The 23,270-nt window shown below is 48.8% G+C and overlaps 1 protein-coding gene across 8 annotated transcripts in view; it reads right to left on the bottom strand.

Moving 5' to 3' along the window:
* Positions 1–23,270, bottom strand: part of LOC138566157 (extracellular calcium-sensing receptor-like) — a 578,577-nt gene that overhangs the window by 526,653 nt on the left and 28,654 nt on the right. For 6 of the 8 annotated variants that reach the window (XR_011301857.1, XR_011301859.1, XR_011301854.1 and 3 more), the window contains exon 2: positions 22,453–22,558. The gene's annotated coding sequence lies outside the window, so the exon portion shown is untranslated. Of the gene's footprint in view, positions 1–22,452; positions 22,559–22,739; positions 22,854–23,108; positions 23,210–23,270 lie in introns of all 8 variants that reach the window. The other 2 variants (XR_011301856.1, XM_069643188.1) reach the window with 1 other exon arrangement.

Genomic DNA, 23,270 nt, shown 5'->3' with positions numbered 1-23,270 from the left:
TCGCCAGAAGGTCTGTTGTGGAAAGGCAGGAGCGGGAGACAGGAGGTGGAGTACTGAGCCGAAGGTTGGAGCTAATGAACCTCCTGGGCTGTGCAGCCTAGCAGCAGGAATCCGCTGCAGAGACACCTCAGTCCCTGGAAAGATTGGAGAAGGCCCAGAGGCCACAGGGAGCCACTGTAGAACTGGTCCAGTCCCTGGAAGGATCAGGAGATGCTGGAGAGGGGATTCAAAGCCCATATGCAACAGCGAGACGCCAATAAGCAACCAGAAGAGGGTAGGGAGACCGTGACAGTTGTGGAAGCCCCCAAAAAAGAGAGAAACCTTTGCCAAAAGCATCTGGGACCCAAAAAGGGCAAATACAAAAAGGGTCTGGGACCCAGGAGAGAGGGAGAAGCCTATGCCAAAGGAGTCTGGGATCCAAACGAGAGAATGGCAACAATACAAAAAGGGGTCTGGGGCCCGCGACAAAGAAAGAAACTAATAAGGGGAGTTTGGGACCTGACAAGGGGGAATGTCTGGAAGGATTGTGAACCATGCGCAGCTCTTGAGGAACAAATGGAACGGAAGATGGTCTGGGACCCAGAGTCGTTGACAAATTACCTCCAGGATCACCATCATAGTCACAGTACCTGGCAGGGTGGTGGACGAGGTAGATTGTGAACACAGTAAACACTGAAGATCCTGAAAAGCACTTTTAGAGAGGCCACGGGAAGGGAGACATACCCCTTGGTTTTATGAACATTGGTAAACCAGCCAAGAGAAGAACGTGTTTCTCTTGGCATCCTGGGAAGCTTGAGAAGGCCAGGGGAAAGGAAACAACCCCCTTGGTTTTATGAACATTGTTAAACCAACGAAGAGAAGGGAGACATTCTCTTGGCATCCTGAGGAGATTTGGGAGAAACCAGGCAAATGGAGACATACCCCTTGGTCTTGATGAACATTGTGGAAAGAACCAAGAGGAGAGTAGTGCCACCTTGGCTGTTTGTGTCACTCAGCACTTTCCCATTGGCACATAGCACTTAGGTAGGGATTTTGTATTTGTCAGCACCAGGTCTAGCACCTGCTGCTGTGAGTGCAACACTTCTCCCGGGAAGGGAGAATGGGGTAGCATTTGACTCACTTGCGCCGACGCATGGGAATGCTTAGGTACTCTACATCACACTTTTATTAAGTAATCGGCATGAATACAGGATTACGACCAGTATATTGCCTTTAGAGGAATATGCATGTAGTGTCCAGACATCTGAGCGTTTTTAGGTATCCAATGACTTTTATGTATTGTATGAATTGAATTCAAGTTTATATGCTATAGGAATGAAAGCAAAACACACTGATCTCTCTATCAACATTTCAAACTGTCTCTCTGCCATTAAATATTGGATGGCTTCACACTCTCTGATGTTACACTCTACAAAAACAGAGGTTCTCTTTTTCCCTGCCAAACGCTCTTTCTCATCTCTCCCACTGCCCATCCAGTTCCCGCCTGAGAATCTTACCTACTCTTCTGCAGTTAGAAACCTCTGTGTCATCTATGACCCTTCTCACACCTTCTCTAATTTCATCTCCAAAACTGCAACAGAAGTTTGCCTCAACTGGCCTAAATAGTAGGAAAATCAGGCACCTCCTTCCTTTCAACACCACCAAGCATCGCTTAACCACTCTTGTCTTGTCTAAACTGGACTACTGTGCGAGCATCCTCTTTGGACCCGCAAATTATGCTTTCTGTCCTCTCGACAAGATGATTAACTTTGCTGCCAGGACTTTATTTAAACTGCCTGACTTCACACCTATTTCCTCGTACCGTCACCAGGCTGGATGGCTGATGGTGCAAAACAGAGCCAGACTTAATTATTTTCCTGGTTCACAAATCCATCCAAGGTAAGGCCCACCAAATCTATCCTCCTCTCTCTAACTCTACACGCCTTCTCGTAATCTCTGCTCTGCCTCCTTGACTACCCTTGTGGCACCTCCCCCTCTCTGTGCTTCCTATCGCTTCAACTCTTTCTCTCTTCTTGCTGCACTTGCATGTAATTCTCTTCCCCCAGACATCCAAGAAACAGTCCATATTGATTTTTTTCAAAACCAAACTAAAAGCCAACTTCCTCACCTTGGAGTTACCCTCTTCATCTACCTCTCATCTTCCTTCTAGCTAAAATGTTTCCCTCATCTCTAATCTGCTTCTGTCCCTCACTTTCTCTGCTTCTGTTATGTTATGCTATGTTACTAGGCATTTATATAGCGCCTTATATATCATTGGTATGACCTCAAAGCGCTGGTAGGTTGAACGCCCTTGGGAACCATAGTTCAAGTCAGTAGAGAGAGAGAGTGTCGTATGGTGCATGGGTGCACCGGATATGTGTGCAGCTGGTGTGATTGTTGCATGATAGCTGCTTCATAGCGATAGGTGTGGTACTGAGGAAATCAGTTGGATGTGTTCAGTCTGAAGGGTGGACACCTAGACTGAGTTCTGGCTGGGTTAGGCCTGAGGGGACGCCTTAGCTAGCCGGAATGTGCTCAGCTAGCTGTGTTTTATTAGGATGATGAGGTGTTTGTGGGGTCATGTTAGTATGAGAACAGCTATCCCGAATTTACCATGGTTTAGCTGTGTTCTAGTTGAGTGATGGTGTATAGGAGAGAGTAAGCGTAGTAGTGTGAAATGGTGGTTATCAGTAAAACGCCTGCGACCAAGTACGAGAACAGGACAGAGGGGCGTACATAGCGGCATACGTATATAAAGCGACAGGATGGTTAGCGTAAACATGTGATATAGATAACATAGGGATACAGGTAGTTAGCATATATAGGAGATACAGATATGTACCATCTGTCGCAGCATCCGTACCGTCCGTGGCATCCGCATCATCGTAGCATTGCCAGTGTTGTTGGGTGCACTTTCTAAATTGAAACTTTTAACACAATCTAGATGCAAGATTCAAAACAGTGATGCTAATAGGGCACTCTCAATAATGTTGGGCGCACTTTCTAAATTCAATTGTAACACAGTCTAGATGTAAGATTCGACAAGGTGAGGCTGTTCGACACACTCAATGATACTTGGGCACACTATCTAGATGAGAAACTCAACACAGTGAGACAATTTGGGCACACTATCTAGGAGTGGAGCTCATCACAGTGAAACAATTTGGGCACACTCAATGATCTTGAGTGAACTTTCTTAGTTCAATTGTAACACAGTTTAGATGCAAGATTCAATACAGCGACCCTGTTAGGACACACTCAATGATGTGTTTCTGAAAGTTTCTAAATTCAAACTTTTAACGCAGTTTATTTGTCACACTTTCTAAGTTCAACTTTAACGCAGTGACGCTAATAAGGCACACTCAATGTTGTTGGGAAAACTTTCTAAATTCAATTGTAACATAGTCTAGATGTAAGATTCTACAAGGTGAGGCTGTTCGACACACTCAATGATACTTGGGCACACTATCTGGATGAGAAACTTCACCACAGTGAAACAATTTGGGCACACTCAATGATCTTGGGTGCACTTTCTAAGTTCAATTGTAACACAGTCTAGATGTAAGAATTTTCAATGCAAGATTCAATACAGTGATTCAACTTGACACAGTGACGCTATTAGGCACACTTTCTAATTCAACTTTAACACAGTGACGCTATTAGGGCACACTCAATTATGTTGGGAATACCTTCTAACTTCAACTTTAACACAGTGATGCTATACAGGAACACTCGATGTTGTTGTGAACACTTTCTAACTTCAAACCTAAAACTTTAACACAGTGACGCTTTTAGGCACGCTTTCTAAATTCAACTTTAACACAGTGACACTATTAGGCACCCTTTCTAAGTTCAACTTTAACGCTGTTAGGCACACTCAATGATGGTGGGAATACCTTCTAAATTCAACTTTGACACACTGACACTATTAGACACACATTGGGCCTCATTACACGGACGGCGGTAAGGGTTAACGGTCACCGTTAATGGCAACGGTGACCGTTAACCCTTACCGCCGTACTACGAGGTCCCTTTGCGGGTTGGAGGATTTAACGCCTGCTTCTTGCAGGCGTTAAAATCCAACCCGCTAAAGGACCTCGGAGCTAATTACGGCACCGCAAAATTGCGGTGCCGTAATTAGCGCCTTCCCTAGTCCCATAGAGCCCTATGGGGCAGAAATGGGAATGGGGAAGGGCAATGGCGGAAAGGGGATTTACCGCCCCTCCAACCTTGGAATGGGGCGGTAAATCCCCTTTCCGCCAAGGCGGTGCCGGTATTTTACCGGCATGAGCCATGGCGTTAATAGCGCCATGGCTCACCGCCTACCGTGTAATGAGGCCCTTTGTAATTCAACTTTAACACAGTGACGCTATTAGGCACACTTTCTAAATTCAACTTTAAAACAGTTATGCTATTAGGCACACTTTCTAAGTTCCACTTTAACGCTATTAGGCACACTCAATGATGTTGGGAATACCTTGCAAATTCAACTTTAACACAGTGATGCTATTAGGCACACTCAATGATGTTGGGAGCACAGTCTGCATGCAAGGTTCAGTATTGTGATGCTATTAGAGTACAAATAAACGTTTGGCCTTAATACCTGGCTGTACAGTGTAAAACAGTGAGACTTTTAAGATTTTTAAGTAAGAGTGGTAGGGCTTTCTGGCGTGAAGTAATTGCTTCAGTCCCCACCCTTGCCACACTCACTTTTTGGTTGGTGCTGGTTGACGGCAGGTTACTGGGTTCTTGCTTCTCCTGCGGATACCTGCTGATACGATCTGGAGCCGCCTCTGTTGGAGCCGCCCTTGGCCTTAGGGCCCTTAGCCGCAGGGCTGCACGGGCAGAAGGCTGCCCTGGAGTGATCAGTAATGTCCTCTTTGCAGGGCCAATCGGGTCGCAGGGCGGGCACTGGAGGCAGGAGAGGATGGGATGCGGAAGAGAGTGTGGGGAGGGAGCGGGGGGGCCCTGCGGCACGAAAAGGACTTGGGGCCAACACAGATTTTCACAAAAGGCCTGGATGGGCTGCAGACCTCAAAATACTAACAATACATGCTTCCAGAAATTGAAATGGAGCCGGTGCAGACACACGAGGCCAACAAACACAGGTCCTCAGGACCAATCAGAGCGGGGATGGGCGGGTCGGGAGGCGGGAGGGGATGGGATGCGGAAGAGGGTGTGGCATACTTGCCAACCCTACTGATTTAGGCGGCAGGATACTGCTTTTTAAGCAGTCCTACCGCCTACCGATATAGTGGCAACAAATACCAATTAAAAAAAAAAAAAATATATATATATATATATATATATATATATATATATATATATTTTTTTTTTTTTTCTTTTTGGGCCTGGCTGCACGGCCAGAAATAAATGAAAAAGGAGACATTTTGGGATGATGGGTGAAAAGAGTAAAACTTGCATTGTGGAGAGGTTTGTATTGAGGAGATATAGGGCCTCATTACACGGAAGGCGGTAAGGGTTAACGGTCACCGGTAAGGGTACCGGTGACCGTTAACCCTTACCGCCTTACTACGAGGTTCCTTTGCGGGTCCCAACCTTAACGGCTGGTGTAGACTAGCTGTTAAATTTGGGACCCGCAAAGGGACCTTGGTGCTAATTACGGTACCGCAATTTGCGGCACCTTAATTACCGCCTTCCCCATTCCCATTATGCCCTATGGGGCAAAAATGGGAATGGGGAAGGGCCATGGCGACATGGGGAATTACCGCCCCGCCAACCTCGGAATGGGGTGATAATTCCCAATTCCGCCATGGTGGTACCGGTATGGTACCAGCGGCAACCATGGTGCTAATAGCACCATGGTTTACCGCCTTCCGTGTAATGAGGCCCAAAGACGTGTTATACCACATATTTTGAGAGATCAGATAATAAGTATGCTCATGATGGACATCCGAGGATAACTGGTACAAAGCACTGGGAGCCGGAGAAATATTAGCAATGGATATTTAGATCGAAAGTGCAGTTAGAGGAAAGAGTTGGCCTGATCTAAATTCAGAAAAAAGTGTCAAATGCAATTAAACCCCCTTAGCCCACTATCCATCCCAGAGCAGAGGTTAGGAATGAATATTTTAGAACGGTAGAGGAACATGGGGGATGTTCATTATAAGCGTAGTAGACCATTTCCCATGGCAAGAGATAATGATTCTACACTATTGATAAGGGAAACCAGTGATTGCATTTCTGGATGCAGCCTTCAGGAGGCAGGGTTACCCAGACAAAGCAATGGGATGGTGGAATGGCTCAACAAACTTATTACAGAGGCCATAGAGCTAGCAGTAAGTATTGGCATGTGAGGCCCAGCACAGCATGATCAGTATCCTCTGGTGGGCGTGTTAATGGCCCATCATTTTTATTGATCATTGCGTGCCTGGCCAGCGTGAAAGAGACACTCTACACTGCCCTGTGCACCCCGTAGTCCAGGCATTCACTGTCAGCGTGAGACGCCTGCCATTGGTATCCCGTGACATTCTCTGGGCAGAGGCTGCTCTCTCTCTGCCTCATCGTCGTGCTGTGAGCTTCGAGCTGGCTTCTCTCACTAAAAATTCTTCGCTGGTCCCGGTCTCTGCTCAGCTGAGCTGCAAATATACAGCTGCTAGTTACAAACCCGTCTTCTCACAAATTTCTGCAGGTAACATTTTTGAATTATTACTTTGTAAGTGTTCAGGCAGAAATGAGGGCGGCAGATCAAAGGATAGCACTGCGAAAATGACCATGTGCAGTCAGGCTCTGGAAGCACTGAAAAAAGAAAAAAGCCACACACCCGCAAAAAAAAAAAAAAAAAAAAAAAAACACACACACGCACGCACGCACGCACACACGCACACACACACACACGTTAGGCTGCTTTTCCCTATTGATGTTTTCGAGCCAACAGCCTCTCGTAACAGGCTCTCAATAATGTGATTTGGCTCCTGACCTAGAGTTGGAAAAAGGACTTGGGTTAGTGCAAGAATGCCCCACACTTGTGCAGAACTAAACTCATGAATGGAGGCGCCTGGACACTTGAATAGCAAGGCTTTTGGGTAGGGGGCCATGTCTGAAAGCCCAGTTTCCTGTCATCTTTGGGGAAGGGGTAGAATAATGTCAGTGCTGCCTTCCCTCCGGGGCCCTGGCCAGACCCATTAGCTCCATGACGTAGATTGAAACTTAGAAGGAAAAGCTTGACTGAAAGAGCAGGGCAACGCAATCTGGGGCGGCAGGTAAGGAGAAATGGGGGAGAGGGAGAGTGGGGAGGGGTGAGAGAGGTAAGCAGGGGGTCAATAGGAAGGCAATGAGCGAGTGCTTGTACAAGAGAAGCCTCAAGAGAGGGGGATGAGAAGAAATCCAGAAGTTAAGCAAAGTGATGGGAAAAATGAAAGGATCAAGGAGGCTGTGGGGGGGAGAGGAAACAGGCAGGTGAATGAGAAAGATGAGAGAAAGGCAGGAGGTAACGAGGGAACAGAAGAAATAACAGGCAGATGGATGAGAACGATGAAAGGCGGGCAGGAGGCACTGAGGGGACATGAGAAAAAACAGGCAGATGGATGAGAAAGATGAGAGAAAGGCAGGAGGCACCGAGGGGACATGAGAAAAAACAGGCAGATGGGTGAGAAAGATGAAAGGAGGGCAGGAGGCACTGAGGGGACATAAGAACAACTGTTAAAAAGCCAAGCAGCGATTAAGGGAGCCCCCCCAGCAACTGCCCCATGTTGCCATTTAGCAGTCTCATAACCTGACAATATATTTATCTCTACATTACTTTTGTTCAGGTGGGGCTTGCCTTCCAAGCTGTATTTGTGGGAGCCCTTGCGGCTGTTACTTCCATTGGGGTGAGGCACGTTTAATTAGTAACTTTTTGAAATATTTGATGTGTCAGGGGCATCAAAGGCATCAGGGCCCTTCAACCTTTTAGTTGAAAGTGGCCATGAGCCTGAGGGAGACCCCCAGCAACTGCTGTATGTTGCCTATCAGCAGTTGTATAACACATCAATATATTTTTCTCTATTACTTTTGTTCTGGGGCATGCCTTACAAGCTGCATTTGTGGGAGTCCTTGCGGCCATCACTTCCCTTCGGGTATACAGAAGTGTTATCAACTTGTTGTCTTTTCACACCGTATCCTCCATAGCAGGCACGTGTTCAACTAGAAAGATTTACAGCTTTTCAGTGGGTATTTTGTGTTTCAGTTCCCTGCTGGCTGGCCATCTTGTGATTATCAGCAGGTATGTTTGAAGAGGAAAATATGTGCTTTTGGATAGGCCACACCAGGCAGTCTTTCCCTGTGATCTCTTCAAGGCCATATGTCACTTCAGGTCATTTTCTGTGGTGACTGAAGGCCAAAGTTCATTTGACATCATTTCATGGGACATCATCATTATGCTAGTTACTGTCAGGGCCGAGCCACGTATTGGGGCTAGGAGACAGGTAGCAGCCACTGTGGGGGCTTCAGAGGGGGTGAGGACCTACCTGAAACGCCCTACCCAGTATTCAAGGCGGGTTCTCCATCCCTTTTGCAGAAAGAAGACTCTGGGATGGAGAACCGCCTTGGAACTACATTTCCCAGCAGGCTGTGCCTTGCACAAGCCTGCTGTCAGGAAATGCCAAACCCGCGCTATTGCACGAGCCGCGCCATCGGAGAGACGCTCGCAATTCCGGATGCAGAAGAGAGAAGACGTGTTCCCACCGAGCTCCGGCAGGCACGCCTACGCGGGGCACAAGCTCCCGCCTGAACACTCCAGGCCCCGCGCACAATCAAGAGATAAGTGTACCATTTAAAACTACTTGTTGGAAACGCGAACGCAGTTGGGAGGTTGCGACGATTCCGGCTATACTTTCGGCTGGATTACAGTTTTAGGCACCGTACTGCAGACAGGGGCGGAGGCACGAGAAGCATCACGCACGAACCCTGCCAGTCTGGGAACCAGCGCATAGACCCTGCATGATCAAATACTGTGACTAACTGTCCACGCACTTAATGCGGGGAAAAAACTAATTAAGCTGCTCGGAGTGAAGTTAACTATGAGTTTTTCTCTATCCGTGTGCTAGGCACCTGGGTTGTTTTCGCCCGCACTGACAATGTGTTTTGGTATTTTGCAGAGAAATCTTGAGTGTCCTTTGGCTGAGCAACGTGAACAAGCTAGGAGAATCTGAGGCACCAGCCAGCAATCAGAGCTAAGTGCTGTTACTTGTTTGTACCCTGTATGAATATAATGCAAGGGGGTTTGGTGATCACGCATGCAATTTGGGATTATGTGCGGCGAAAGTCAATGCAGGAGTTGTTGCTGTGGCAATACTATGGTTTGTAGCGGAGCAGCTGAGTTAGTCAGCACTTCCATTTCGTAGTGTCCTGGTTCTGGAGCTCCAGTACAAAGGCTCCCCTTTTGAAGGGCACACACTGTGAGTGAGGTGCATTGGATGCATGGGCGGAGTACGTCCATCGGAGCAGCGCACAGAAGCCGAGGAGCATGTTTCCCTAAATCCCCTTACTTATCCATAACCTCCACCTAACCATCTTTCCGGTTTACCTGAACACCCTCAACCCGTCCAAACCAATAGACCCTAACCCTCTTTCCCGGGCGGGTCACGGTGGCCTGTGATTTGCATTCCCAGGTGCTAAGACCCAACGGGGAGGCAGGTGTTTGTGCTGCCTCTGCGCCAGTCAACAGGAGCCTGACAGTTACTATTTTTGAAACTTTAAGATTCCTACAGATTTTTGGTCACAGAATGTTGGCATGTATGGTGCGGGGAGGGAGCGGGAGCGGCACCGGGGCATGAAAAGGACTTGGGGCCAACACAGATTTTTCACAAAAGGCCGGATGGGCTGCAGACCTCAAAATACTACCAATACACTCACCGTGGTTGCAGAAATTCAAATGGAGCCGGTGCAGACACATGAGGCGTTAGACTAATAAACACAGGTCCCCAGGACCAATCAAAGCGGGCATGGGTGGGTCAGGATGCGGGAGAGGATGGGGTGCGGAAGAGGCTGCGGGGAGGGAGCGGGAGCAGCACCGGGGCATGAAAATGACTTGGGGCCAACACAAATTTTCAACAAAGGGCCAGGATGGGCTGCAGACCTCAAAATACTACCAACACACTCACCGTGCTTCCAGAAATTGAAATGTGTGCAGAAAAGGCACTGCCTGGCACGCAGGGTGGGCACATGGGGAAAAGTGTGCAGAGAGAGCACTGCATGGCACGCAAGGATTCTAAACAGGAAGGGCCTTGGGCACCTGAGGAATACGTGCAGAAAGGGCACTGCCTGGCACACAGGGATTCTGTATAGGCTGGGCCATTGGCACACGGGGAATGCTGCAGAAAGGGTACTGTCTGGCACACAGGGAATGCATGCGGAGAGGGTGCTGTCTGGCATACATGGAGGACCCTGTGCACACAGGGAATGCGTGTGGAGAAGGTGCTGTCCGGCACACATGGAGGACCCTGGGCACACAGGGAATGAGTGCAGAGTGGGTGCTGTCTGGCAGACATGGAGGACCCTGGGCACACAGGAATTATATACATGGAGGGCACTGGGCACACAGGGAATGCGTGCGCAGAGGGTGCAGTCTGGCACACATGGAGGACCCTGGGCACACAGGGAATGCGTGCAGAGAGGGTGCTGTCTGGCACACATGGAGGACCCTGGGCACACAGGGATTCTATGCATGGAGGGCTCTGGGCACACATGGAATGTGTGCAGAGAGGGTGCAGTCTGGCATACATGGAGGGCCCTGGGCACACAGGAAATGCATGCGGAGAGGGTGCTGTCTGGCACACCTGGAGGACCCTGGGCACACAGGGAATGCGTGCAGAGAGGGTGCTGTCTGGCACACATAGAGGACCCTGGGCACACACGGATTCTATACATGGAGGGCTCTGGGCACACAGGGAATGCGTCCAGAGAGGGTGCTCTCTGGCACACATGCAGGGCCCTGGGCACACAGGAAATGCATGCGGAGAGGGTGCTGTCTGGCACACCTGGAGGACCCTGGGCACACAGGGAATGCGTGCAGAGAGGGTGCAGTCTGGCACAGATGGAGGACCCTGGGCACACAGCGAATGCGTGCAGAGAGGGTGCTGTCTAGCACACATGGAGGGCAATGGGCACACAGGAAATGCATGCGGATTGGGTGCTGTCTGGCATACATGGAGGACCCTGGGCACACAGGGAATGCGTACGGAGAGGGTGCTGTCTGGCACAGATGGAGGACCCTGGGCACACAGGGAATGCTTGCAGAGAGGGTGCTGTCTGGCACACATGGAGGACCCTGGGCACACAGGGATTCTCTACATGGAGGGCCCTGGGCACACAGGAAATGCATGCGGAGAGGGTGCTGTCTGGCACACATGGAGGAAACCGGGCACACAGGGAATGCGTGCAGAGAGGGTGCAGTCTGGCACAGATGGAGGACCCTGGGCACATGGGTAATGCGTGCTGAGAGGGTGCTGTCTGGAACACATCGAGGACCCTGGGCACACAGGGAATGCGTGCAGAGAGGGTGTAGTCTGGCACAGATGGAGGACACTGGGCACACAGGGAATGTGTGCAGAGAGGGAGCTGTCTGGAACACATGGAGGGCACTGGGCACACAGGGAATGCGTGCAGAGAGGGTGCTGTCTGGCACACATGGAGGACCCTGGGCACACAGGGAATGCATGCGGAGAGGGTGCAGTCTGGCACAGATGGAGGACCCTGGGCACACAGGGAATGCTTGCAGAGAGGGTGCTGTCTGGAACACATGGAGGACCCTGGGCACACAGGGAATGCGTGCAGAGAGGTTGTTGTCTGGCACACATGGAGGACCCTGGACACACAGGAATTCTCTACATGGCAGGCCATGGGCACACAGAGAATGTGTGCAGAGAGGGTGCTGTCTGGCACACATGAGGACCCTGGGCACACAGGGAATGCGTGCAGAGAGGGTGCTGTCTGGCACACATGGAGTGCACTGGGCACACGGAGAATGCGTGCAGAGAGGGTGCTGTCTGGCACACATGGAGGGCACTGGGCACACAGGGAATGCGTGCAGAAAGGGTGCAGTCTGGCGCAGATGGCAAACCCTGGGCAGAGAGTGATTCTATACAGGGAGGATCCTTGGCACACAGGGAATGTGTGCGGAGAGGGTGTTGTCTGGCCCACATGGAGGACCCTGGGCACACAGGGATTCTCTACATGGAGGACCCTGGGCACACAGGGAATGCGTGCAGAGAGGGTGCTGTCTGGCACACATGGAGGACCCTGGGCACACAGGGAATGCGTGCAGAGAGGGAGCTGTCTGGAACACATGGAGGGCACTGGGTACACAGGGAATGCGTGCAGAGAGGGTGCTGTCTGGCACACATGGCGGACCCTGGGCACACGTGGTTTCTCTACATGGAGGACCCTGGGCACACCGGGAATGCGTGCGGAGAGGGTGCTGTCTGGCACACATGGAGGACCCTGGGCACACAGGGAATGCGTGCAGAGAGGGTGCTGTCTGGCACACATGGAGGGCCCTGGGCACACAGGAAATGCGTGCAGAGAGGGTGCTGTCTGGCACACATGGAGGACCCTGGGCACACAGGGAATGCGTGCGGAGGGTGCTGTCTGGCACACATGGAGGACCTTGGGCACACAATGATTCTCTACATGGAGGGCCCTGGGCACACAGGGAATGCGTGCAGAGAGGGTGCTGTCTGGCACACATGGAGGACACTGGGCACACAGGGAATGCGTGCAGAGAGGGAGCTGTCTGGAACACATGGAGGGCACTGGGCACACAGGGAATGCGTGCAGAGAGGGTGCTGTCTGGCACACATGGCGGACCCTGGGCACACATGGTTTCTCTACATGGAGGACCCTGGGCACACCGGGAATGCGTGCGGAGAGGGTGCTGTCTGGCACACATGGAGGACCCTGGGCACACAGGGAATGCGTGCAGAGAGGGTGCTGTCTGGCACACATGGAGGGCCCTGGGCACACAGGAAATGCGTGCAGAGAGGGTGCTGTCTGGCACACATGGAGGACCCTGGGCACACAGGGATTCTCTACATGGAGGACCCTGGGCACACAGGGAATGCGTGCGGAGAGGGTGCTGTCTGGCACACATGGAGGACCTTGGGCACACAGTGATTCTCTACATGGAGGGCCCTGGGCACACAGGGAATGCGTGCAGAGAGGGTGCTGTCTGGCACACATGGAGGACCCTGGGCACACAGGAGGACCCTGGGCACACAGGAGGGCCCTGGGCACACAGGGAATGCATGCAGAGAGGGTGCTGGGCCTTTCATCCTTCAAGAATGGATAAAACAAGCGCTGTTAACTTGTGCAATAGCAACACCGTTTATGCACAGGGCTATGACAAAGCACATTGTACTGTCGCAGGCGCTGTTTAAAAACCCTAAAGCTACGTGATCGGCACACGTACAGTCCCCCTCTGGCTGTCACAGTCGTGTTGTTGGCTCGTGTGGGTGGGGTCGGTCACTGCCTATTCGCCTGGAAGATCAGATAGCAAAGGCTGGCCTGGGAGCCCCATCCCGGTCACCGTTACTTTACTGTAATAAGGACTGCTACACTACAGCTTTCTGCTGCTCCGCCAGTCACGCACTGAACAGCGGAATCCTTGCGCTGTGACGGGCGGGCAAGTACTTGGCAAGTAGCTGCCGCTGTACATGCAGTGGCGCGTTACCAAGGGCTGAATATCTGGGGCATAAATAGCAGTGATTCGGCACTCTGCCACAGAAGCGCGGGATGTCCTGGCGAGGGTATTGGGCACACGGGGATGCAATGAGAGTATGGGTAGCTGCTGTGCACATGGGGTGCTCTATGAAGAGAGGGATCGGGCCCTCTGGGTGCCTTACTGCAAGGGTTCTGAGGGACGGGAATGCCCTGCGGAGATGGCGCATTACATCGGTTTTAGGGGTCGAGTGGGCATTTCTGCCCCATTCCCTGCAGGCTGATAGCGTTCCTTACCTGCTGCGTGCCCGTCCTCTGGGTAGGTGCTACTTGCACCTGCTGTTTGACTCCATCCTCTGGTGAAACTCTCTGCTCCCACCTGTGCTTGCCGCCTTCCTCTTGATAAAGCTCTGCTGACACCTTGCTCTGGGTGAAGCGCCACTGGGCAAAGAGCTGCTTCCAGCTGCTGACTTTGGTGCGCAGGACCTCTGTATCTGCCCCCGTACCAGTGTCTGGGTCCACTGGGGAAGAGGGGGGCCAACACAGATATGGAGGCAGAAATGGGGGCATCTGATGACGCTTCCTCTTCTTCGCAGGCGGTTGAACGGAGGGATGGGGGACCATTGGAACAAGGCTCTGTGGCATCCTCTTCTGGACTTTCAGCACCAAGGTGTGGAGGGTCGACAGGATGTCCATAGACACATCCCTCGGCTGAGCTGGCGTGATTGGAGAACTAGGTCCCGCGCTGTCGTTGCCATCGTCGTAATCATCCATGTCCTCGCAGACCGTTTATACGGACTCCAGGTCCTCGTCCATGGACAAAAATTTCCATCGCTTGGGCCACCGCCTGAGACTGATCCGGGGCCTCCTTGCCCCCAACCCATTTTTTTCCACCCCGAGGGGCTGGAACAGGGTTCCGAGACTGTCAACTTCTCCGGCGTGCCAGCAGTCTTCAAAGTCATTGCAGCAGTTTCGCGCCTCAGAGGCAGGGATACCTTATGCACTGCAGGGGCTACCCTCCCAGGGTCAGCCTCCTTAGCTTTCGTGAGAGCAGCCCCCACTAAGTCTATCGTCGAGGAAGATTTACCTTGTGCTGTTTAGGCCTTCTTGGGCAGTTCGACCTTTATCTCCTCTGTCCACAGCTTCTCTGGCTTCTCCCGCAGCTCGAATGACAGCTGGCAATGGAGGCAGAGTGTGAAGTAGATTGGGCCCTGTCCAATGCGGGACATGCTTCCGCAGCGACCCTGGTGGACCCGGACTTGCGGTTCTTGGCCTGGTCTTGTGCCCCCATGGATGATGCACCCTCAATGGACTTAAAAGACCGCTCCTCGGACCAGCCGGTCCTGGGTGAGGCATGACCCTGCTCCGAGAACAGGGCAGAGGCCTTGGCGTTCAGCCATGCTGCCAGTCGACGGTGCCTATCCGTCATCTTCTTGCAGAAACTGAGGCATATCTCGCATTCTTCTTACTTGTGGTCTGTATGCAGGCCTTAGATGCATTGCAGGTGCTTGTCCTTAACAAACACATTCTACAGCCCACACTTCCTGCAGGACTTAAGGGATCTTCCTTCTCCTCCATCATGGTCAGAGGGCGCGAAGTAGGTCCGATGGCCTTCGGGAATCTTTGACGATCTTCGACCTTGGGAGTCACTGAAATTTCAACAACGGATAACCGCTGTCGGCAGATGGAGAAAAGAGCACACAGGCTCTTTTCGAACAAGAATAGAAACTTTTTCCATCGAAAACATGTAGAAATAGCTTGCAGAGCAAACTCGAGGACTCCCAACACTGAAGCGTGTGGTAAAAATCTGAAGATTGCTGCCAGAGAAGGTGCTTAGGGAGAGGACAGTCATTGGATGGGACAGTATGACCCAGAGGACAGTGATTGGTTTAAAAGAGAAATACAGGTTGTAAGTGAAAGTGAAACTTTCTTTTACTGACTATTCCCAGCCCGACAACGGGGAATATTCATGAGCATGTGAATCCATGCCGGACCCCATGCTGGAGAAACCAAAAAGGTAAAAAGGGAAACAGATTCAAAGTGTTAATAGTCTGAATGAGAACTTCAGATTTGGATTGTTTTCATGAACAGACTGGGGAGTTCTAACGGGTGCTCAGCTGCAATGTGGGATTGGTAGCGGCATGTGATGCAAGGTGGGAAAAGAATGATAGAAAGATTAGTGAGGGGTGGGATGGTCTAAGATCGGTTCCAGAATGAGAGGACTTACTAGGCAGGAGGACCCCGACTATGCTAAGTCGAGTCACTTCCAAAATACATTGGGGACAAGACCTGAATCCTGATTGCAAGCTAACACCCCATCCTATCTTTGGTGATGGATAAGTGAGCAAGTCGGATCCACATGTGGAGATGCAAAAGGTCCCCAGTGCGGCTAAATGCAAGGCCAGGCGTCCTTGTACGACAAATGGGTCTGGTAGAAACGGATCAAGGCCTAAGCCAGGCAGACTGCTGAACAGGAATATTTTTAGGAGTTACAGGGATCACCCAGCATGCAGTTTCACCTGGATATGGAGTTCCATAGGTTCCTTACTCTAAAGCCGTTTACCTGTATTTAGAGTATATAATGCTTTAAAGGGCCTCATCACGAGTTGGGCTGTATTCCCAGCTGTAATACCACCGACTGTAATAGCCCTAGCACCTTCCAGCACGGTGGTATTACCACCGGATCACGGGTTGGGCCTTAACGGTAAATCCCCATTCCTGATTGGGTCCATTGGATCCAATGGGGAATGTTCAGTGCTAATACTGCAGGCTAATACAGCCGGCTGTAATACAGCCAAAAACAGGGATTCTCACCTCCAAAAAAAGCTGGCAGTAAAACAGCCGATTTAGCGCCCAACTCGCGATAGGGCCAGCCTTTAAATGTGGCAGTAATACCGTTACCCCCGCATTTAAGGGCTACAGCCCAACTCGTGATGACGCCCTTCGTATTTGGATGGCTTTGTATATGTTCTATAGATAGAAGCAGGGAAACACCAGTGAGGATTATGATGCTTTTTCAAAACAGAAAAAGGGCCTACAATTCTGCGGCGTATGTGGCGCTTTACTATTTACTACGCTACGCAACAGCCAGCCACATATCTGAGATGCCCGAGGCCATCTTGCTCACCCACCCACCCCTGGCTAGAATGGCTGTAATAGCTTAGAGGAACTACAAGGTTACACTTGTTAGAGATCCCATTGTAAAAAAATGCCAGTTTTAAAGCAAGCAAGCAATACTTCATAAAACTCTAACAAAGGCTATATCCAAGAGAACAATGCTCAATGGGATTGTCAACACTTGTGAAAGGTAAACACATCTTAGCCTTTCTTAGCCTACCACTGGACAAGGTATGCGACTAACATTCTCGTGTAAGAGCAACCATTTTCATCATTTGTTAGTTGGGACGCTACCATTAAGCAAGTCATAGCCAAGAGGACAGGTATATCTTTTATTAAATGAAACAAGTTGATGGCTATTAGCAAATTGACAAATATAATTTAATCTCGTCCCTTCCTCAATGTTAGGAGCTCCTGATGAGAGCTACGTCCAAAGGTCCCCTCAATGTGTATAATCCTTTCTGCAGTATAGGACCAACTTGCATTGTATTCAAATTTCCGGTGGGGATCCAAATTTAGATTTCAGGACAATGGTATTAGGTGATGACTCTGAGATGTGTGATCTCTGCTCGTCCCATAAAAAATTCTTTTTAAGGGTGCTATCGTGGCCAAACGCTTGATGCTTCGGGGCTGGAAAAGCAGGATTTCTCCTTGATTTGATGATTGGATAGAGGAAATGCACAAACTCTCAAGGACTGAAAAATTGATTTATAAACTGAAATGCAAATTGTCTTTTTATGATAAAATATGGGGGAAATGTAATGATATTTTTTAAAGGTTATTTTTTTTTGCCTTTTCTTTTCTTTTTCTCAATGCATTAATTTTTATATATGTTGTTATGAATTTGGTATTCTGTTTATATTGTAAATTCCTCTAAATAAATAAATAAATAAATAAATAAATAAATAATTACTGCACACTCTAGACTTGCATATAGCACACACCTGAGGAACGAACTATGTTCTGTGGGTAAACTGGACAGAAAGGTCTGCTGGAAAAACGTTGGTGTGGGGATAAATATTCCCATTTCTAGATTATGCTGGTATTGCAGAGTGCCAATACATGTATCTTTGATCCTCAATGTTTTACAGCTAAACTGGTTGAATGACTAGAAATACCGGCTCAGCAGTGCCTTTACTAACACGTTACAGTATTCTAAGCAGGTGACCATATCAACCCTCTAATTATTCTAAGATGGAACTGTGGTTTTGCCTGGTATGAGGCAGTAATCTAGTATCTCGATTTAAATGTGTACTCTGGAAGTACCTGATGGGATGCATCCAGCACCATCGCAAGGTACTTCGTAAAAGTACAGGTGCAGATTGTAAAATATCCACCCTCAAGGTCGTGCCCCCCCCTCCTCAGCCTCCAGGCCTCCAGCCGTGTTCCGGACCAGCTCCACATCACCAGGCAAAGGACTCGCCCCTGCTTCTCGCCTCCAGCGAATGACTGCTTTCGGCTTCCCCAGAGCGTTCTCTGCAACGCCTCTGGTTTTCTCGGGCTGGACTGTCTCGTGCTGCTTTCCTTCTTGGCTGCCCTGCATCCATGAGGATTCTCCCAGTCTCTTGTCGCTTTTTACAGTGTTTTTGGTGACTAGTCCCCTGCGGAACACTAGAACATTTTTGCGCGTTCCATGAGTCACTGTTCATGGCTCCTTGGGGCCACCTCTTCTCAGTACTTGCATTGGGATTAACCTTTGCTCTTCAGACAGTCGTCTGTCTCAGTTGATGAAAATGACATGTTGCAAGACCGCATGGTTGCGTCAGAGGGGGATGTATGAACGGGTGCAAGAGGTTTCGTGCAGGTTTGGGTTCAGGTGTTGTGCCGTCTATCACGCAGGTGGTAGTCCTTATCCCCAGTAGGGGAGTCATTCCCCATGAGGTATTCCCGCATTAAACCATTCCCAGGGGCACTATTAAGTGGCGGCCTCGCCTCTCTAGCCTCATGAGATGGGGCTTCTCCCCCTGGGGAGAAGGACGACACCTAGTGAATCGTCACATTACCAAACATTCCTCCTCACTTTCACACCAACTTGTGCTTAATATTGTTGTGTTCTTTGTTGTCCACTTGGGGGAGCACTGCTCTAATGCCTGTGTTGATTATGTGTATTACTTACCTCTGATTTTACTGTGTATACACAAACTAGAATAGTGTATTTATTTCAGTAAACAATGCATGGACTATCTTAATGTGTGTGTCTGTACCTGATCTGTACATTAATACCAGCACCAACTTCCAAGCTGGAACTCAAACAGCACCATCAGGTTTACTAGTGAGAGTTTGGACTTACCTGGTGGCATCCCCTGGACACACTACGGATTAGTCTCCCTGAACCTCTCAGAGGAATTTATACAAGTCTAATAACCGGAAAAACAGACAGGGACCTGGAAGCCTCTTGCTATTGGTAGCTTCAGATTAGAGATTTTATTTTATTTGGTTTGTTAATTTTGTCGTAATTTAAGGAATTGGTTGGCGACTTGCTCAAGGGACACGCCCTTTATGCCACATTGTGTATTGATATGCCTATTTTTTTAAAAAAAGTACAATATGCCTTAGACTTATGTTAGAGTTATGCTTAAAGGAGGTTGCTCAAATATTTCAAGTGCCGGTTCGATAGCACGGCGAGTAGAGCGTTCGCTTTGATATCTGTGCAGAGCCTGCTGATGCAGGTTCGAATCCTGGCAGGGCCAAACTCAGCCTTTTATCCCTATGAGGTCGATAAAACAGCGTGGGTAATAATAAGCAGCGCTCACATACCAGAGGGTTTGTAAAGCCATATAAATGCAAAATTAAATTATAATAATCTATGCAGTATTGGATGCTTTACTGGCATGGTCACATCACAAGCACAGCTGGCCATACCACCAACCAGCACGCAAAACTGTCTGGTGTTGGTTGCCCCTAATCTATGTAAGTCCACTTATGTGTTGTCCCCGGTGGCTGTGGCTTAGTCTCCTCCACAATCTGGTCAGAAGGCCCCTCAAACGCAGCCCATTGTAAGAGCCTCACTGCTCCCCGTCAAATCTGATTTCTTGTCTATTGCACGTTCTTTTGTGATCAAATGTGTATATACATACAAGCAAATAATATAAAAAGAATACCTGCAATAGCTGTTTGTTAGCATCATACGTGCACATAAAAAATGTAATCCAGTTTGAAAAATACCTGAACTATAGAATAAAGGCATCTCGCCTCGTGAAATAATCAACTCTTGTTTAATAGGTAAGTCATATACAATGACTGCAGCACATCTTCCTCCTCTCTAGTGCAGCCCTCTAGCGACCACAGCTTCTCATTTAGATCCATCTCCCACATTCTGTTGTTTCAGCCAGTAACATTCTACCACAACATTCTTCTAAAGGGTTACCAATTATGGCAGACTACATTAAAGAACCACATGTACGCATCCTGCTGTTTAAGCTCAGAGTAGGGATATTACCCCTAGCTACATATACGTGCTCTTGGAAATCGGGTGGACCATAACTGTGTCCTTTCTGCCCCAAAGGAAATTAAGAGCTCTCCTCAGTGCAACAATGAATTGTGTCCTCGTGCAACTCTTAATCTTCTACAAGATTAATTAGGCCTCTATGAGGAAATAAATTAGCAGTGCCACCACCGGGGCCCGGCATTTGGTGAAGAACCTTGGGCCTGATCTCAGTCCGAAGGGCAGAGTCGTGAACTGGTAGTGGTCCCTGCCACCATGAAATGCAGGAAGTGACAGTGTTATCGATGAATAGAGATGTGGAAATGTGCATACTCTAGATACTGGAATGCAAGAAAATCTCTTGCATCTGAGACAAAGCCTGCTGCAGGGTTACCATCCTGAAAGTTTGGGCTTTAATGAACATTTTGAGGAACCGAAGGTGTAGGATGGGTCTCCAACCTCCATGCTTCTTTTTCACTAAAAGTACCTGGAATACTCTCCCCACCCTTGCTGATTGGTTGGAGCTCGTTCGATGGCTCCTGTTGAGAGGAGCGGCTGGAACTCCTGTAGCAATCGAGGCAGGTGTTTCTCTACCTTTCGTATGGGAGGGATCATGGGTGACGTTTGACAATCTTCCGCGTTTGACCCTGCTGCATAAAGGATAGCACTCATCCATCCGTGGTGTTGGACTTCCACTGGTTGACGAATTGAGAAAGCCTCCCTCCCACCGGGGTATGAAAGTGGGGTGGGAGGTCTGGTCCCGGACCAGGTCAGGTTTGTTTGGTGGTTTGGCTTGTTGGAGGAGTTCTCTCCCGTGGTATACCAGAGGTCTGGGTGTCCACCTAACTCTAAAGGGCCCCAAAACCCTTCCCCAGAATAAACAGAGGACTCAGTCAATGGCAAGTTAGAACTGCAGTTTATTGCAAACAAAACCAACAGGGATCAATACAAGACCATGAGAATTCTCCCATACATCTCAGCTCTCCATGGCTTGCAGTACAGTTGTGTACAAGTGTGGAGTCATCACCTGGGCCCTTCTCCGAAAACCTATCATCACAGAGGATTGGGTATCGAGAGTAATAACACCTATATCTGTCCCCTATAGAGGTTATTCTACTGGCCCTTGCATGTCAGGTGGCTGGGCCGTCCCGTCGCCAAGAAACTATCTATTACATTGTTGCAGAGTAATGGCCTTACTATTGGTTAGTACCCTTTGCCATCCACCCCTGGCTTTCTAAGCTGTGATTGGTTAGAGCTATCTCTAAGCTGTGATTGGTTAGAGCTGATCTCCCCAGGCCTGGGACTCGATTTGGTTCTCAGCCTTCTGTGCACCTATTCAAGGTGATGTGAATGATTATGTGTCTCCATTGTAACTTGTGTGTACCACCTTTGCCTATGAGAATGCGCTCCTCACGTCGCAACACTTGTTGCCATCTGCGTCTGAATTGATGGGATCGGCTCCTCTTTCCCACCACGGGTGACTGTCCATTGTCTCGTTTGGCTGTATCACGTGCTTATGGACCACAAAATTGAGCCCCTCCACTTACATTTGTGAGGATTTATTCAGTTTCTCTGCAGCTGGTCCCCTTGTTGTCTGGAGATTGGAATGTGTCCACGTATCACTGACCTTGGATGTGAGCCTGCTTCGTGCTCTGTGCCACCTGAATCAACTCTCCTTGTCTCAGGCTCTGTGGCTTTTGGGCCTTCTGTAATTTTTCTTAGACATATAATATAAATTCTACATGTTAGTCACACGTGGTCCTATCAGGCTCTATATATATCCCTGCAGTCCCATAGGGTTGTTCGTGATAAGTAGCTGCAAGCTTGCTCAGGATTTCTTGTCAACCTTAATAAAGGCAAAATGCCCCTTTGGATACTCCCTCTCTCACACGGTCAGAGGTTGACCATAAATATTTATATATAAAGGAGACAGTTTAGATTTTTTCAGATTCACTGATCTATACAAATAGCCTGGTGGAAAGACCTCCCCGTACCTATAGTCTTTAAAAAATAGACCAAGTATGTAGCATTTATACACAGTTCTTAACATTTTTAATAAAGTTTACAAAAAGATTAAAAAAATGTTGTACATGAACATGACCCAACAAACAACACATGGTAGATATAAAATACAACTATGTCACCAAACTCACATACTTATAACCACATTTAACAGTTGTAGAAAAAAACATACAAATGGCTTTGACACCTCATACACTTTCTAGGTGTTATAACTCAAACATAAACAGATCCTGACATGTTTCAGTTCTTCTTACCAATAACTGCATGAACTTTCTTCAGGGCAAAAACACGATTTTCCTGGTTGCCACCATTCAATCCAGGGCCACATAAAAGATTCCAAATTTAAACAGAAGATTACTCCTAAAAATACAAAAAGAGGGGGCCGTCACCATATACCACCATCAACTACCTTGTATAGTCAGCATAAGCTTAAAACATAGCTCAACATTCCCGTGCATATACTCCATAATCGTAATATACTGGGTAAGGTCCACAGGTTGCTATCAACCCTGCCTCAAGATTCTCAAAAACAACTACGTACCTCTTAATGTAAAATTCGTAGTGCTGGTGTCTCAATACACCCCTCAATAGCTGCAGACTTCATGTATCAAGGCTCTTATTAGGTTTGTTCACTGCTTATAAGTAGCTGTCGGTCCTAATCAGTAAATGCAAACAAACACAAGACAACATATCAAAGTTGTCTGTCAAAATGAAGCCACATGAATAGCGGATCATATCCCATCACCATGGAAAAACACCACTTGTCAAGAATTTATGCTCCCAACCATCACCAAGATATCTGTGAATATGAACCGGACATAATATATCCCATCACCATGGATGACACCAAATACTGTGGATTTATACTGCACACCGTCACCAAGATTAGCCACTAGTACCGCCATTGTACCTCGTATTCTGCTAATAATGCCCTCTGGACTCATCCACCGTAGTCCTATCCGCCGGAATTGCGGTCTCACAAAGATAGTGCACCGCCAATGTAGGGTCCCACTATGGGTCGAAAGATATATAAACCATTATGCAACGTACGCACCTTTGTTGCTGATAACAC

Source organism: Ambystoma mexicanum, chromosome 1p (genome assembly GCF_040938575.1).
Source record: "Ambystoma mexicanum isolate Mex_15411 chromosome 1p, UKY_AmexF1_1, whole genome shotgun sequence".
NCBI lineage: Eukaryota > Metazoa > Chordata > Amphibia > Caudata > Ambystomatidae > Ambystoma > Ambystoma mexicanum.
The sequence above is the reverse complement of the archived record's forward strand: the minus strand, read 5'-3'. Positions and strand labels throughout refer to the sequence as shown.